This window comes from Priapulus caudatus, unplaced genomic scaffold (genome assembly GCF_000485595.1).
Source record: "Priapulus caudatus unplaced genomic scaffold, Priapulus_caudatus-5.0.1 Scaffold60, whole genome shotgun sequence".
Taxonomy (NCBI): domain Eukaryota; kingdom Metazoa; phylum Priapulida; class Priapulimorpha; order Priapulimorphida; family Priapulidae; genus Priapulus; species Priapulus caudatus.
In genome coordinates, this window is record NW_014577121.1 from 360,884 (window position 1) to 379,887 (window position 19,004).

The following is a 19,004-nucleotide window of genomic DNA, read 5'->3' on the forward strand; positions in this document are numbered from 1 at the left end:
CTACTACTACTACTACTACTACTACTACTACTACTACTACTACTACTACTACTACTGCTACTACTACTATTACTACTACCAATGCTGCTGCTGCTGCTGTTGATCATGCTGCCGCTGCTATAGGACTATGGTTCTCACACTTATTTCATTTCTTTTTTCTTACGTGTTTTAGACGCTGTTATCATTGGTTGATGATAAATAAAACGAGTACGACCATCAGCTAAATGTAATACTGATTCTCTTACTATCTCGTTACCCGTGATCGTCTAGTGGTAATGCGTAATGTATTAGAAATATCGCTGTACACACCATACAAAGCACACAACGCTAGATGCACGTAGTTCAGACACAAACATCTTTACTGGTTACGTTAGATTACACATAGCAAATGTACCCCTGTACGGAGTTCAAACAGTACAAAGAGTTACGCGGCATATCGAGTCTAACTTACAAAATGTGTCGGAGTCGGTAATAGTAACAGCACAGTACGGGAATATGATGCGTATCGTCACTCGGTTGCAAGGTAGTAGGCACTGTTTCCCTGCGCTCCCTGTTTTATAATGACGCCCGTTCTTTGTCTTACTTCCCGCTCTCCCATTGGTCGACGCCTCCCGCGTGACCACTGGTCAAGCACGTGACTAACCCTTCCGTTGTTCTTGGTTCACTAGAGGCCGTTAACCACGCCCCATGACCCTGCATCCCGCATGACACAAAGCCCTTTGTGTCTCCATTTTCATCTTACCCACTATTTCTGATTAATTCTTCTCTTCTCTTCTTATTCTTACTCTTATTCTATTCTTATTATTTTCCTTATTACATAAAGAGTTGACTGAACTTATTGATGATAACAGCGTCTTTAAATATAGACCGCATCGACTGCTCAGCCCCTGGTTGCGAAACATCATGGCCTAGCACAACGCTCCCGGAGATCCTCCTAAGCTTGATCAACCTCCATGCCCGCACTGCCCATCCGACCATCTCTGCTTCGATACCTGCTCCCGCCTCATGCGCCGCCAAAGTGGAGAAGGTTAAACGACCAGTGACCAGTGAAGACAAAACGGCCACCCACCTTACGGAACCTGACATTGCTTACCAGCTGCTTGGGTGCTGCGATGAAGGACGCAAGAGAGATCTGACCAGAACTTTTGGAGCCCTGACATCTAGGGATGAGCACACTATCCTCACGAACATTAAAAGCTTGGCAGTCCGCCAAGAGAACATTATGGTGGCCCGGATGCAGCTCCAGCAAATGCGCCAGGACCGCGATGAGCCAGTGAGGGCCTTCGCCGCTCGTCTTTGCGTCCAGGCCAGTGTCTGCAACTACAGGAAGGACTGTACATGCACCCTAGTTGTTGATTTTAGTGACATCGTGATTAGGGATGCGCTCATCCGTGGACTAGAGGATGAAGAGATCCGCCTGGACATCCTTGGACAATTCCAACAGGACATGTGTTTAGAGAGGGTGCTACAAAATGTGGAGGCCAAAGGGAGTGGTCGGCGATCCGCAGGTCGTCTCCTAGTGGGCGGCACCGCCGCGACTGTAGCTGTTACCAGCTCCTACAAACGTCGGGAGAAGGACAAGACGCAGCTCCGTGACACCAAGTACCCATTGTGCGGCCCCTGTGGCAAGCCAGGCCACACAAGCACAACGCCAAACAGGAACGCATGAGGAAGTGCACTGCGTACAATCACACTTGCGCAAAGTGCGGACTGCTCCACCATCGTGAGAGCGTGTGCCGTCAGTTACAGCGGAGACAACCGCCACCAGTGACCAATGCACAGGTGTCACACGACGATGCTACCGCTATCTTCCAATCCTTGTGCTCCGTCAATGATGCCTCAGCCATGGACACCCATGCGATCACGCTCGGACACCACATTTACAATGAGTTCTGCAATGCATGGGAGCGGCGCGCATCCAACCCCCAACCCTTTATCAACGTCTCCGTCAAGGCAACCCCGCTTGATGCCCGAGACCTTGGTCTCCCTACTCCCATCCACGGCCCAACACCATCAGCCCCCTACCCTGCCATGGCTGATACTGGCTGCCAGTCATGCTTAGCCGGCACAAAACTCTTGTTCAAACTGGGGCTGGAGAGGAGACACCTCATCCCTGTCACAATAAAAATGACTGCTGCCAACAAAAACGGCATTCGTATAGCAAGTGCTCTGGTCCTCCACATCTCCGGCACTTCCCCATCAGGAGAGACTCTGGAAACACGGCAGATAATATACTTTACTGACTCATCCGACAGGTTATACCTATCGAAGCAAGCGTGTGTCGCTCGTGGCATAATCTCTAGCAGGTTCCCCCCTATTGGCGAGGCAGCCAAGCCCAGCAGTTCCAGCATGGCGGCCTCTGCCACGATAGCATCGCTCAAACCTACATTTTGCCTCACACCTTCTTGCGACTGCCCTCGGCGCCAGATGCTACCCACTCCACCCACGTCACTCCCCGTTCCCAGCCACTGAGGAAAACCGAGAGAAACTTGAGTGGTTGCTCGAACACTACAAATCGAGCACCTTCAACGTTTGCGAGCACCAACCACTTCCAATGATGGCTGGTCCCCCGCTACGGCTCATGATTGACCCTGACGCTCGACCTGTCGCTTTCCACACTCCCATCCCCGTTCCCGTGAAGGCAGGCCTCGACCAAGACGTACGGCTCGGTGTCATTGAACCAGTCCCAGTCGGCACCCCAGTCACATGGTGCCACAAAATGGTAATCTGCCCGAAGAAGTCTGGCAAGCCAAGGCGGACAGTGGACCTCCAGCAACTTAACCACCGCGCGCTTCGTGAGACACGCCACACACAGTCCCCCTTCCAACAGGCGCGTGCAGTACCACCAAATGTTTGCAAGACTGTCTTTGACGCATGGAATGGGTACCACAGCATTGCTCTGCACGAGGACGACCGCCATCTCACCACATTCATCACACCCAGGGGTCGCTATCGCTACCGCGTTGCCTCTCAAGGGTATGTGGCTTCAGGCGACGGATACAGCCGACGATTTGATGAGGTCGTCTCTGAAATCCCGCAAAAGACCAAGTGTGTGACGACACGCTGATGTGGGCAGACACCATTGAGGATGCATTCTTCCAGGCGGTTAGGTGGCTCGACACCTGTGGCCACAATGGCATCACACTGAACCCTGCGAAGTTCTCGTTTGCCATGATGACCACGGAGTTTGCCGGCTTTGAGGTTACACCAACTACCGTGCACCCCTGCTCTCGCTACCTCGAGCCTATCCAGGACTTCCCCACCCCTCGCAACATCACAGATGTGCGTAGCTGCTTCGGCCACATCAACCAGGTCTCATATGCCTTCGCCTCGGCCGAACGCATGCTCCCCTTCCACACCCTTCTCAACCGACCAGCTGATCCGCGTGTTTGAGGAGTTAAAATCTATCATCATCGGCGAAATTCATAAAAGGGGGGAAATATTTGACAAGACCAAGCCGACCTGCCTCGCAACAGACTGGAGCAAAGATGGCATCGGATTTTGACTCTTCCAGAAGCATTGTGCCTGTCCCTCCAACAACCCTTTTTGCTGCAAGACCGGCTGGAAAATCAAACTTGTCGGGAGCCGATTCACCTTAGGCGCGGAGCCTAATGCCCCGGTGGAGGGAGAGGCTCTCGCAGTTGTAGGTGCCTTTGACAAAGCCCGCGATTTTGTCCTCGGCTGCTCGGACCTCATCGTCGCAGTGGACCACAAGCCCCTCCTGAAGGTGTTTGGCGACCGATCGCTCGACGAAATTCCGAACCCCCGACTCCGCAACCTAAAGGAGAAGTTACTATGCTACCTCTTCCGCATGGTTCACGTACCTGGCATACGCCACGCTGCAGCTGACGGAGTTTCACGACACCCAGTTGGAGAGGCCACCCTACTCAATCTGCCAGACGATGTGGCACCTGTCAACGTGGTCATGAACTTCTACCAGCCACCTGAGCTGCCCCGTGACTTCATCGCTGCTATCCGTACCCACGACCCGGACCCTGTCCAAATCTGCAGTCAGTCAACATTACCGCCCACGGAGGTGATCAAGTCCATCACTTGGGACGATGTCCGTGTCGCCACGTCCAGTGACACAACCATGTGCAGATTGGCCGGATTCATCCAGGCGGGCTTCCCCAAGCTGCCTAGTGATCTCCCCCACGAACTCCGACTATACCCCCAATTTTACGTAAACCTTACAGAATTTGATGGGGTATGCCTCTACAAGGACCGCATCATCATTCCTCCATCACTCCGCGACCGGGTACTCCAGGCACTGCATTCAGCCCACCAGAGTGTAACCATTATGTGCTCACGGGCAGAGTCCTCATTCTTCTGACCGGGCATGACTCCTGCCATTACTGAGATACGGGCACGCTGCTCTCCCTGCAACCACATGGCGCCTTCACAGCCAGGCGCGCCTCCCACCCCGCCTGTACAGCCTGATTATCTATTCCAATGCATCGGTTGTGGTGGGGTTGTGGTGGATCGGCACAACAACTGGCCGATCGTTGAGCGGGCCGCCAATGGTGCCACAGGACTAATTGCTGCCCTGCGCCGCGTCTTCGTGACTTTCGGCATCAGCGACGAGCTGTCATCGGATGGTGGCCCCGAATTTACGGCAGGCGCCACTCGCAATTTCCTACGTGACTGGGGCGTGAATCACCAAACCTCATCCGTTGCATTCCCTTATAGCAACTGCCGCGCAGAGGTGGGGTCAAGACTGTCAAGCGCCTCCTCACTGACAACACTGACGCTGAGGGCTCTCTCAACACTGATGAGTTCCAACGTGCCATTCTTCAGTACCGCAACACGCCTGACCGTGATACACATCTCTCCCCCTCCATGTGTGTCTTCGGACGTCCCATCCGTGACTTCATACCAATTCACCCGGGAAAGTACCAACCGCACAGCACGTGGCGCGAGACACTCACATCCCTAAAAGAGGCTCTGCGTAACAGGCACATGCGCTCTGCCGAGCGCCTATCGGAGCACACCCGTCCTCTCCCACCACTGACCATTGTAGACTACGTTAGGATCCAGAATCAAACTGGCCCCAACCCGACAAAGTGTGACAAAACCGGGATCGTAGTAGAGGTGAGGCAATTCGACCAATACGTCGTGCGGGTTGATGGCTCTGGTAGAGTTACTCTCCGGAACAGGAAGTTCCTACGGCAATACGTCCCAGTCGTCCCACGTGCACCCCTCCTGATGGCACCTGGCCCAACAACACCGCCAGTACCTGCACTCCTGCCTACTCCGGGCCTGGGACCTACTGCACCTGCATGAGCGGTTGGCCAGCTGCCACCCGCCACCTCAGCCACACCAACGGCTGAGTCTCGCCCAACTGGTACCAGCCTGCCCCCTATTCCGACCGACTTGGCCCCGACACCTCTATCTCCCGCCATGACTTCTTCATCAACGGTCCTACCATCACCACCGAGCCTAGCAGCCAACGGCCGAGTCCCCCGAGCCCTCCGTGCCCTGATGCCTCACAACGCCCCAGGCCTGAAGGAACAGCCAGGATCCTCTCAGGCTTTATAGACTTTTGGCATATCATTGCACAAATATTGACTTTGGATTTTGTGCGCAGATGTTCATATTGTAATGACTTTTCTTGTTCACTTATATGTTATATTTCCAATAAGTGTTCATAGTTTTTTATGTTTTTCGCAGTCGGAAATGCCATACACTACTTCGTCTTTGTCGTTCCTAAAGACTGGGGGGCATATAGGACTATGGTTTTCACAGTTATTTCATTTCTTTTGTCTTACGTGTTTTAGACGCTGTTATCATTGGTTGATGATAAATAAAACAAGTACAACTATCAGCTAAAGTGTTGACTAAACTATTGAGTTACTGCTACTACTACTGCTGCTACTGCTGCTGCTGCTGCTGCTGCTGCCGCCGCTACTGCTGCTACTGCTGCTGCTGCTGTTGCTGCGGCGGCGGCGGCTACTACTACTACTACTACTAGTGCGTGTGTACGTGCATGGCATGTGTTCGTGCGTGCGTTATTGCGTGTGCGTGCGAACCTAATTATAGGCGTATATATAGCGTGCGCGTGCGTGCGATTTGGGCGTTTTATGGTCACGCCGTGGGACTCTTACTATATCTGTAAACTGCGGTGTAACAGATGACCTATGAGAGCTTGCGCAGCTGAGACCTTCGGTCAGCTGAAAAATCGCCGCTGCGACTGCACCAAGCAGTTTGTTTTTTCATGGAAGCAAAATAGGTTTATATTTTATTTATTGCTTTTTGGAAAACGTTTTGCAGGAAATCCTATATGACGCAATAAATAAATAAATAAATAATGTGAGAGAGAGAGAGAGAGAGAGGGAGAAGGGGAAGAGAGAAGAGAGGGTGCGTGCGAGAGGGTGCGTATATAAGAGTGCTTAATGTAGTGCATAAATAGAATGAGCCATAGAAAAGGAAGATTGCGAGAAAGCGCGCGATCGGGACAGATAGCACAAAATAATTAGATAAAAAAAGAAAGTAAGAGAGGGGGCATGATGATGATGAGGAGGATGAAGAGGATGAGGAGAAGGAGGATGAGCAGGAGGAGGAGAAGAAGAAGGAGGAGGGGGAGGAAAAAAGAAGAGGAAGAAGAAATAGAAGAAGAATAAGAAGAAGGAAACAGAAGAGTAATATACGCTCTGTATCCGCCATTTTCAATGATGCTGGCTGCAAGCAACAGCTCTTTCGACAGCAACGCACGTACACACTCACGCGCACACACACGCACACGAACAGGCACAGGCCCGCACACATGCACACAAAAACGCAACACACGCATGCACACGCGCACGCACACGCACACGCACACGCACACATATGTACACACACGTACACACACGCGCGCGCGCGCGCACGCATTCACGACTCAGACACGTATTCACTACTCTAACTGATAAACGCCGCGATAGTAAAGCATCAAGCAATTACTAATACTAATTTACTCTTCCGTCGCGACGGAGCCTCCTAGATTATGTGTGGCATTCAATGTCATGGAAGGCACATCGACTGCTCGGCTCTCTCGCTGTTATCCGCACCACTCTTACACGCAAACGTGTTAGTGAACGTGAACGACACTCGCGCCGGCTTGCACGCTCGCTGCAGGCATACCGCAGCTAAGGCGCGTCAACTGGCAAACTTGATTTTCAATATATATACTACAATTTGTGCGACAGCATGCCGAGCGGGAAAATACGTTCACAGAAACAGCCGTGTAACACCGCGCGCTTCGAGACCGCCAGATGGCGCTCGTGTTCGCCGGTGTGATCGCACCCGGCAGTTAGATGCGATATTATATGACTACTAGGCACTTAGGATATGACTACTAGGCACTTAACAGAGTACAGATTTTCATACTACTGCTACTCATCGTTTTAAAATACAGTTAGGCGACACTAAAAAGAACATGATCTGGAATTTACACATGCTAGAAGTAAATTTAATTTTCAGCGGACATACGTGCACAAATCTATTGATCCGTGTGCGCGCTGGCAAGGCGTTGCAATTTAGAAACACGCATTGTAGTCTGACCACAGTCTGCACGATTCCTGTCATGCAGTCATCAGCGGGCAGAATTATAGAACTAAATTGAGAGTACCTCAGTGCGCCTAAATCCTCCAACTTGTCTTTTTAATTCGCAAATTGGAAATAGGTGGCATGTGCTAAATATATATATGTTGCACATGCATTCATATGCGTGTATGCCTGAGCTGCACCATCATGCAGGTAGGTGCTATAAAAGCGTAAAAAATCGAAGCTTTTCCAATTATCGCCAGTATATTTCTATCCGAGCAATTCGCTTCCCATCAGATTACATTCAAATCATTTCAGTTTTCTTAATATAAAACTGTCCGTCGTCACACAAAGAGGATGCCGGAGTACTAATAACGTAACGCTGGTGGCGTAACAATGACCATCGTCCGTTAAAGTTCGTATTTTGTTAATTATATTTTTTCATTTCGGAAACCCGCAGGAACGACGTTTACGGGCGTACGCTATCGTCGACCGGTGCTCGCGCTGAAAGCAGGTGATGATAAATGGCACACTTAGCGGGGATAGGAGTGTATAGCCAGAGTCGACCTGGCGAGTAGCAGACTCTAAATGGCTGCTAACTGTCATAGGTGGCGCTTTTCTGGCGCTCCGTTTTTAAAATTACACGAAACTGCGCGTGTGCGTTTACTGTGTCGCGTGGAATTAATATTGTTTCCTCGATGGTTTATGCTCACTTTTGTAAACATAGACATGTTTGTAGCGAAGCCCTGGACCGTCTCTGCGGGATACAGAACAACTGCCTCTACCCCGTGTGGGTTAGACAAGCTTATCACCCAATGCCAGTAAGCTAGAAAATCAGAGATGAACACCTTTGGAACTATTCGCTCTTTGTTTACAATCTCCTTTGGTCTGTGGAGACAGATTCACATTGCGTTCTTCGACGACATTTAATAAGATAAACCTAATAAGTTCAAAAAGGTCAGTGCATTTCGCAAACAGAGGCAACGCTTTTCGGACGAAAATTTACATAATCGATTGTCATTGAAGCCAAGCCGCTGATGCGTGGCGCGGCGGTCGGACGTATAGGCGGCCATAATTACGTTTCGTCGTCTCGTCACTGCGCGCCAATCCTCGAGTCACTTTGCATGCGCCAGACTAGAAACTTTCCCGCCCCTGCCACTCCCTGCGGAGATTCGATGACCCTGTTAGGCACAGAACGTATTCGCCGTGCACTGTTAGCAGATCTTCGAAACTAGACTATTAGGAGAACCTCGTAAAGATCGCGATCCAAGGCTGGGTCATTGTCCGGAAGGTCTTGAATCAGCGAGCATAAACCGGAAGCAATCTCAGATATATAATCTTGGATGTACACTCGCTGACGATAGTCGCAGACGTTTAATCACAGCCGGTTAGCAGCATCGATTCTGCGATCATTTGTAACTACTGCTACTACTACTATTACTACTACCAATGCTGCTGCTGCTGCTGTTGATCATGCTGCCGCTGCTATAGGACTATGGTTCTCACACTTATTTCATTTCTTTTTTCTTACGTGTTTTAGACGCTGTTATCATTGGTTGATGATAAATAAAACGAGTACGACCATCAGCTAAATGTAATACTGATTCTCTTACTATCTCGTTACCCGTGATCGTCTAGTGGTAATGCGTAATGTATTAGAAATATCGCTGTACACACCATACAAAGCACACAACGCTAGATGCACGTAGTTTAGACACAAACATCTTTACTGGTTACGTTAGATTACACATAGCAAATGTACCCCTGTATGGAGTTCAAACAGTACAAAGAGTTACGCGGCATATCGAGTCTAACTTACAAAATGTGTCGGAGTCGGTAATAGTAACAGCACAGTACGGGAATATGATGCGTATCGTCACTCGGTTGCAAGGTAGTAGGCACTGTTTCCCTGCGCTCCCTGTTTTATAATGACGCCCGTTCTTTGTCTTAGTTCCCGTTCTCCCATTGGTCGACGCCTCCCGCGTGACCACTGGTCAAGCACGTGACTAACCCTTCCGTTGTTCTTGGTTCACTAGAGGCCGTTAACCACGCCCCATGACCCTGCATCCCGCATGACACAAAGCCCTTTGTGTCTCCATTTTCATCTTACCCACTATTTCTGATTAATTCTTCTCTTCTCTTCTTATTCTTATTCTTATTCTATTCTTATTATTTTCCTTATTACATAAAGAGTTGACTGAACTTATTGATGATAACTGCGTCTTCAAATATAGACCGCATCGACTGCTCAGCCCCTGGTTGCGAAACATCATGGCCTAGCACAACGCTCCCGGAGATCCTCCTAAGCTTGATCAACCTCCATGCCCGCACTGCCCATCCGACCATCTCTGCTTTGATACCTGCTCCCGTCTCATGCGCCGCCAAAGTGGAGAAGGTTAAACGACCAGTGACCAGTGAAGACAAAACGGCCACCCACCTCACGGAACCTGACATCGCTTACCAGCTGCTTGAGTGCTGCAATGAAGGACGCAAGAGAGATCTGACCAGAACTTTTGGAGCCCTGACATCTAGGGATGAGCACACTATCCTCACGAACATTAAAAGCTTGGCAGTCCGCCAAGAGAACATTATGGTGGCCCGGATGCAGCTCCAGCAAATGCGCCAGGACCGCGATGAGCCAGTGAGGGCCTTCGCCGCTCGTCTTTGCGTCCAGGCTAGTGTCTGCAACTACAGCAAGGACTGTACATGCACCCTAGTTGTTGATTTTAGTGACATCGTGATTAGGGAAGCGCTCATCCGTGGACTAGAGGATGAAGAGATCCGCCTGGACATCCTTGGACAATTCCAACAGGACATGTGTTTAGAGAGGGTGCTACAAAATGTGGAGGCCAAAGGAAGTGATCGGCGCTCCGCAGGTCGTCTCCTAGTGGGCGGCACCGCCGCGACTGCAGCTGTTACCAGCTCCTACAAACGTCGGGAGAAGGACAAGACGCAGCCCCGTGACACCAAGTACCCATTGTGCGGCCCCTGTGGCAAGCCAGGCCACACAAGCGCCAAACAGGAACGCATGAGGAAGTGCACTGCGTACAATCACACTTGCGCGAAGTGCGGACTGCTCCACCATCGTGAGAGCGTGTGCCGTCAGTTACAGCGGAGACAACGGCCACCAGTGACCAATGCACAGGTGTCACACGACGATGCTACCGCTATCTTCCAATCCTTATGCTCCGTCAATGATGCCTCATCCATGGACACCCATGCAATCACGCTCGGGCACCACATTTACAATGAGTTCTGCAATGCATGTGAGCGACGCGCACCCGACCCCCAACCCTTTATCAACGTCTCCGTCACGGCAAACCCGCCTGATGCCCGAGACCTTGGCCTCCATACCCTTACCCACGGCCAAACACCATCAGCCTCCTACCCTGCCATGGCTGATACTGGCTGCCAGTCATGCCTAGCCGGCACAAAACTCTTGTCCAAACTGGGGCTGGAGAGAAGACACCTCATCCCTGTCACAATAAAAATGCCTGCTGCCAACAAAAGCGGTATTCGTATAGCAGGTGCTCTGGTCCTCCGCATCTCCGGCACTTACTCTGGAAACACGGCAGATAATATACTTTACTGACTCATCCGACAGGTTATACCTATCGAAGCAAGCGTGTGTCGCTCGTGACATGATCTCTAGCAGGTTCCCCACTATCGGGGACCCTCACACCCTTTTGCAATTGCCCTCGGCGTCAGATGCCACCCACTCCACCCACGTCACTCCCCGTTCCCAGCCACTGAGGAGAACGGAGAGAAACTTGAGAAGTGGTTGCTCGAACACTACAAATCGAGCACCTTCAACGTTTGCAAGCACCAACCATTCCCAAAAATTCGCTGTCGCTACCGCGTTGCTTCTCAAAGGTATGTGGCTTCAGGCGACGGATACAGCCGCCGATTTGATGAGGTCGTCTCTGAAATTCCGCAAAAGACCAAGTGTGTGGACGATACGCTGATGTAGGCAGACACCATTGAAGATGCATTCTTCCAGGCGGTTAGGTGGCTCGACACCTGCGGCCACAATGGCATCACACTGAACCCTGCGAAGTTCTCGTTTGCCATGATGACCACTGAGTTTGCCGGCTTTCAGGGCACACCAACTACTGTGCGCCCCTGCTCTCGCTACCTCAAGGCTATCCAGGACTTCCCCACCCCTCGCAACATCACAGATGTGCGTAGCTGGTTCGGCCTCATCAACCAGGTCTCATATGCCTTCGCCTCGACCGAACGCATGCTCCCCTTCCGCACTCTCCTCAAACCTGGCACGCCCTTCCCGTGGACCAACCAGCTGATCCACCTGTTTGAGGAGTCAAAATCCATCATCATCGTCGAAATTCATAAAGGGGTGGAAATATTTGACAAGGCCAAGCCGACCTGCCTCGCAACAGACTAGAGCAAAGATCGCATCGGATTTTGGCTCTTCCAGAAGCATTGTGCCTGCCCCTCCACCAACCCTTTTTGTTGCAAGACCGGCTGGAGGATCACACTTGTAGGGAGCCGATTCACCTCAGGCGCGGAGTCCCGCTATGCCCCGGTGGAGGGAGGGGCTCTCGCAGTTGTAGATGCCCTTGACAAAGCCAGCCATTTTGTCCTCGGCTGCTCGGACCTCATCGTCGCAGTAGACCACAAGCACCTCCTGAAGGTGTTTGGCGACCAATCGCTCGACGAAATTCCGAACCCCCGACTCCGCAATCTGAAGGAGAAGTCACTACGCTACCTCTTCCGCATGGTTTACGTACCTGGCATACGCCACGCTGCAGCTGACGGAGTTTCACGACACCCAGTTGGAGAGGCCACCCTACTCAATCTTCCAGACGATGTGGCACCTGTCAGCGTGGTCATCAACTGCTACCAGCCACCTGAGCTGCCCCGTGACTTCATTGCTGCTATCCGTACCCACGACCCGGACCCTGTCCAAATCTGCAGTCAGTCGACATTACCGCCCACGGAGGTGATCAAGTCTATCACATGGAACGATGTCCGTGTCGCCACGTCCAGTGACCCAACCATGTGCAGATTAGCCGGATTCATCCAGGAGGGCTTCCCCAAGCTGCCTAGTGATCTCCCCCACGAACTCCGCCCGACTATACCCCCAATTTCGCGTAAACTTTGCAAAATTTGATGGGGTATGCCTCTACAAGAACCGCATCATCATTCCTCTATCACTCCGCGACCGGGTACTCCAGGCACTGCATTCAGCCCACCAGAGTGTCACCATTATGTGCTCACGGGCAGAGTCCTCATTCTTTTGACCGGGCATGACTCCTGCCATCACTGAGATACGGGCACGCTGCTCTCCCTGCAACCACATGGCGCCTTCACAGCCAGGCGCGCCTCCCACTCCGCCTGTACAGCCTGATTATCTATTCCAATGCATCGGTTGTGGTGTCGTTGTGGTGGATCGGCACAGCAACTGGCCGATCGTTGAGCGGGCCGCCAATGGTGCCACAGGACTAATTGCTGCCCTGCACCGCGTCTTCGTGACTTTCAGCATCAGCGACGAGCTGTCATCGGATGGTGGCCCCGAATTTGCGGCAGGCGCCACTCGCAATTTCCTACGTGACTGGGGCGTGAATCACCGAACCTCATCCGTTGCCTTCCCTTATAGCAACTGCCGCGCAGAGGTGGGGTCAAGACTGTCAAGCGCCTCCTCACTGACAACACTGACGCTGAGGGCTCCCTCAACACTGATGAGTTCCAACGTGCCATTCTTCAGTACCGCAACACGCCTGACCGTGATACACATCTCTCCCCCTCCATGTGTGTCTTCGGACGTCCCATCCGTGACTTCATGCCAATTCACCCGGGGAAGTACCAACCGCACAGCATGTGGCGCGAGACACTCACATCCCTAAAAGAGGCTCTGCGTAACAGGCACATGCGCTCTGCCGAGCGCCTATCGGAGCACACCCGTCCTCTCCCACCACTGACCATTGTAGACTACGTTAGGATCCAGAATCAAACTGGCCCCAACCCGACAAAGTGGGACAAAACCGGGATCGTAGTAGAGGTGAGGCAATTCGACCAATACGTCGTGCGGGTTGATGGCTCTGGTAGAGTTACTCTCCGGAACAGGAAGTTCTTACGGCAATACGTCCCAGTCGTCCTACGTGCACCCCTCCTGATGGCACCTGGCCCAACAACACCGCCAGTACCTGCACTCTTGCCTACTCCGGGCCTGGGACCTACTGCACCTGCACGAGCGGTTGGCCAGCTGCCACCCGCCACCTCAGCCACACCAACGGCTGAGTCTCGCCCAACTGGTACCAGCCTGCCCCCTATTCCGACCTACTTGGCCCCGACACCTCTATCTCCCGCCATGACTTCTCCATCAACGGCCCTACCATCACCACCGAGCCTAGCAGCCAACGGCCGAGTCCCCCGAGCCCTCCGTGCCCTAATGCCTCACAACGCCCCAGGCCTGAAGGAACCGCTAGCCCCTGCTGTGGCGCCTCCATCTCCCCCTCGCCACCGCCGGAATGACCGCCGGATGGGTCGGGATGACCCTTAGCATTTGACCCTCTCAGGCTTTATAGACTTTTGGCATATCATTGCACAAATATTGACTTTGGACTTTGTGCGCGGATGTTCATATTGTAATGACTTTTCTTGTTTACTTATATGTTATATTTCCAATCAGTGTTCATAGTTTTTCTTGTTTTTCGCAGTCGGAAATGCCATACACTACTTCGTCTTTGTTGTTCCTAAAGACTGGGGGGGCATATAGGACTATGGTTCTCACAGTTATTTCATTTCTTTTGTCTTACGTGTTTTAGACGCTGTTATCATTGGTTGGTGATAAATAAAACGAGTACAACCATCAGCTAAAGAGTTGACTAAACTATTGAGCTGCTGCTACTACTACTGCTGCTACTGCTGCTGCTGCCGCCGCTATTGCTGCTACTACTGCTGCTGCTGTTGCTGCTGCAGCGGCTACTACTACTACTACTACTACTACTACTACTACTACTACTACTACTACTACTACTACTGCTGCTGCTGCTGCTGCTGATGCTGGCTACTGCTGCGCTGCTGGCTGCTACTACTACTACTACTACTACTACTACTACTACTACTACTACTACTACTACTGCTAGAAGATCGTCGGTAAACGGCACGACACGGACATTTAGGAGCTGTGATTCCCATAAAATCGCTCTCGCTTTTTCTAATAGTAGTGTCTGCGCCATTTGTTGCAGCGGTCATGATCATAATTCTTCTGCCGATGGCGTGAGTCGTAACTTCTTCGCGGATTTCGTGTGTCCTCGGCGTTGTTTACAATTGCTAGTCGGTAGGAAGCAATCGCGATTTCCACACACAGCGCGCCACCGATGCAACACAACACGATGTCAATGTTGTCGATAGATATCACGTAATATATGTACACATACGTAAGTGCAAAACGATACATCGAGTGAAACGGACATAATACCAATCTAGTAAATAATGTGAACCAAAGCGAGACTTGATGGAATACACAATATAATATTACACGATTCCATAGTACATCAATAGTGTCGCAATAGTATCGCATTAGCTTTTCTAATACTGCATTAATATTAGTATCGGTAATAGTACCTTAAATATCGCAATACTATCGCAATAGTGAAATTGCACCCAATATACACCCCTAACTTGTTTTTATGTACTCCTGACATCACCTCCTCCATTCTGACACACACCTACATGTGTATAATATATATACATATATATATATATGGTGTTGACACGCAAATATGGAGGATTGCGATAGCTGTTATAGTCCGATATTCAGCACACAGCAAACAAGAGACAGTGAGCGGATGGTAACTCAATACCTTCAAAAATTGCTCACTATAAATTGTAGATAAAGGATATTAATAAAAATCCTCAATTAAAATTGCCTCTCTAAATTTTCGATAAAAATTATCATATTAAATATTTTGAATTATTATTAGGAACGGAGATTCACCGTTAAAATTAACAACGCAAATTCTATGCTAAAAATGTTAAATAAACTGTAATATATTAAATGTAATGTAAAAGCGCATTAACGTAAAATATATTGTAAGCGTCTTCAAAAAATGTCTGTAATATCTACTACTACAACATCTATTGCAAGTCGCAATTCTGAATGTGACCATTCTATAGAAGTGCTGATCTTCTGCTGATTAGTGATAAACATGATACATACGCATTTGGCATATACATAACGAATGCCACATACAAAAACTAGAGGTTTATGAACGCATTTGACAAGGAAGTACACGGGCGTATCATATAAACGCATGTCGGGTGTATCACCATTTGACCCCAAGGAATTATATCATTGCCTAAATCAAGAAGAAAATCAGCATGCACCGTACGGCGCAGTTGACACGGCTATTTGCGGAGCGGCATGTATATTTCAATGGACGTGTTTTCACCCGTGTCGGCAATGTAAATGCGGGAACCCCCGACATCTACCGTAGGTGTAAAGTCATGAGACAGGGAATTTGTAATCGGCAACTGGCGAGATGACGTGCGCGTGACACGTGACGTACATCGCATATTTTCTACACCATGCACCGTGTCGCCTAGCTAAGCGTGCTTGCAGCAGACGCTTACAATCTCGCACATTGTCGGATAAATGCCAGCTTCCGTGCGCAAACAGCAGATTTTTACGTCTACGTGGACGTGGGAATTTCTCTTAAATAGACTTACGACACACGCGACGGAAATATTTACGGCTTTGCGTTGTCACTGCTGTGACGCGACATCAATTTCTGCGAAATATGTCGGGTGATGAGATTTTATTAGAGTAGGAAATTGAATTTAAAAAAATCGAAGGGTTCTCATCTATGCAGGTGGATTTGATATTCGCTCGACATCTCCGTTATAAATTCAGACACACGTTCGCCTTATCCTACCGTACACCCGTATATTATTTATATCGATTTTATAAGCGTATATATGAATGATATAATATAATATAATTATAAGTAATATATAATATATATTCTTAGAGTATATTATGAAAATATTGTTGAGGCTGCGACGTATTGCTTACGGAACTGACTTCAACTGAGGCATATATACATATTTTGATAGCTACACATGACAAAGACACATACGCACGCGCGTATGCGTACAAACGCACTGACGTCATTCAGTCGCACGCGCACGCACACACGCACAACACTACACACTCACACACTCAGTACACCCACACCACAACACACCACACACCACACACAACACACTCACACGCACACTCACCACACACACGCACACATACACACGCACACACACCACACACACACACACACACAACACGCAGCTCTCACACACAACACACACAACACACACACACACCACACACACACACACACACACACCACATACACACGCACACACGCACACACGCACACACGCACGCACGCACGCCACGCAACACACACACTCGACACACACACACACAAACACTCACAGCTATATAATATAATATATATATATATATATATATATATATATGCTCTTGATTATGACTGACGTTATGATGACACGTGTAATGTTGTAGTGGCGTTAATTAATTTTGTAATAGATCTGCGCGACTACGCGAGACGCAATAAACTCGGTAATGGAAATGAGACGGCGGGAATGTTTCTCTAATGGCAATCGCCAACAGCTGTCAAGCTTTTAATATAGGCACATAGCCTATATCACATCGCCGCCATCACTGAGCCGGCTGTCACCCAGTGGTGTCGGCACCACGACCATTACTCTGTGCTCGGATCCAAGGTGTCAATCGCTAACCCCGACAAGGTTATGTATCTGCGGAGGGCGTAATATCTCTCCCGACGGCCTTACATTGCTGCAGCGAGCCGTACATCTCTGGACGTAGCATTACATCTCTGCTATTGCGTTATATCCCTTCCTATAACGTTACATCTATATTATAGCGTTATATATCTTTTCCAATATCTTTACATCTCTTCCCATAACGTTATTTCTATATTGTAGCGTTACATCTCTCCTATAGCGTTGCATCCCTTCTTATAACGTTACATACGTATTTTAGCGTTACACTGCTTCCAATAGCGTTACATCTCTTCTATAGCGTTACATCCTTTCCTATAACGCTACATATATATTGTACCGTTACGCCTCGTCCACTAGCGTTACACTTCTTCCAATAGCGTTACATCTCTTATATGGCGTTACATCCCTTCCTATAACGTTACATATATATTGTAGCGTTACACCTCTTCCAATAGCGTTATCTCTCTCCCGACAGCGTTACATCTCTCACGACATGGTAACTTATCCTGCGATAGCGATCAATCTCTCTCGATAGCATTACATATTCTGTATAGATAGCGTAACATCTCTCCCTATAGTATTACATTTCTCCTGAGAGCGTTGCATCTCTCCAGTAAGTCTCATCCGACGGCTATCCACATATATCCCGCTCATACGCTCACGATGAGTACGTGCACCACGATGCAGCGAAGGTCCTCTCGGGAGTTCACCATGTACGGGAGCGGAGGCGCGGGTAGAAGAGTTCCCAGACGCGATCCAAGATTAGAGACCCATTTGCAATTTATACACTCGCCCGTCCGGCTCGTATTGCACGCACCGCCATCGATCGGCTAATAATATGAAGCTCGGCGGCTTACGTCAAGTGTGTAATACCGGCTCGCTGCCAACAACGCCTGGAGTGCCCATTATTATTATTATTATTATTATTATTATTATTATTACCTCCGCCAAGGGGTTGGCAGGAGGGTTATGTTTTCAATCGGCGTGTGTTTGTGGGTTATTGTGGGTTTGCTTTGTGTGACGACTAACTGCGAACATAGGTATGGACGGATGTCATCGCAAATTTTCAGGATAGGTCAGAAATGGCTCAACCTTAGAAATCTGATCTGAGACCTTTTGTGCGTGATCCGGATCCCAATTAATTAATTATATTAAATTTTCAGGATGGTCAGAAAATGGGTAACTTAGAATTGATTACATTTATGGTGGTGATCCGAATCCCCAATTAATATTTAATTATATTAATTAATTAAAAAATTTTACAGTCGACCGAATTCAGGCTGGCCTTGGCGGAGGTCTGCGCTCATCGCGAGTGCGCTAGTTCATTATTAATATTATTATTATTATTATTATATCTACGCGTCAATAACTACCCCCTCTAGCGTTGTCTCTCTATTTCTCCCTCTTTTTTGCCTCCTCTCTCTTTCTTTCTCTCTTTCTTTTTCTCATTCTCTGTATCTCTATCTCTATCTCTGTCTCTCTCTCTTTCTCTCTCTTTCTCTCTCCTTCTCCCTCTCTGTGTTTCTGTGTGTGTGTGTCTCTTCTCCTCTTTTTTTCTCTCTCTTTCTGTCTCTCCCTCTTCGCTTCTCTCTCTTCTCTCTCCTTCTCTCTCTCTTTCTCTCTCTCTCTCTCTCTCTCTCTCTCTCTCTCTCGTTCTCTCTCGTTCCTCTCTTTCTTCTCTCCACATCCCGTCT